Source organism: Aplysia californica, unplaced genomic scaffold (genome assembly GCF_000002075.1).
Source record: "Aplysia californica isolate F4 #8 unplaced genomic scaffold, AplCal3.0 scaffold00088, whole genome shotgun sequence".
Taxonomy (NCBI): Eukaryota; Metazoa; Mollusca; class Gastropoda; order Aplysiida; family Aplysiidae; genus Aplysia; species Aplysia californica.
The window spans coordinates 1,036,996-1,037,705 of NW_004797358.1; positions in this window are offsets into that span (position 1 = coordinate 1,036,996).

The following is a 710-nucleotide window of genomic DNA, read 5'->3' on the forward strand; positions in this document are numbered from 1 at the left end:
AGACTTCAACATAAGTTAAGGACCACTTGCAAACACTCTGAGTGGTCTTCTTTGGTCGACCTGCACGTGGGCGTTCTTGGACTGATCCAGCGGCTTGATGGCGCTGCCTCAGGCTGACAATGACAGAGTGTGACACTGCAAGCCTTCTGATAACTTCTCGGACTCCCAATTCCATCCTGCAGTCATGCCATAGCTTTGGCACGATCAAAGCCTCTCAGTTTTCGTCTTGGTGGCACGTTGATGCGATATTGGATTTTGCGTAAACGGCGGCTTATATTGCCACCAGAGTGAGCACAGTTCGAGACCTTACGTCCGTTTATGACGTGCACCATAACTTTTAACTGAGGAATATTCGTAGTGTCGCACACAAGTCGATAAAAAACAGCAAATTTTGATAAAATTCCCGGAGGATTTCTTTACAGCACGTGATGGTTTTGCTTCTTTTGGGAGCATTGCAGTACGCATTGGTAACCCATTAACACTTTCAGAGCGAAACCATTTTTATACATCCCTTGCTGTCTGTTTTTCTGATTTTTTATTCTGTCAAGGTGTTCCTTAACTTATGGTGAAATTTGTATCTATCTATACTATCACAAGAATCCCAAGCAGACATGGGTAGATGTTTGTCTGGGCGATAGCTCTACACTGGAGCATTAATGGTGGTCTAGTCAATGGTTTTAGTTCGGGCAAATATTTTGTCTGCCTGAACT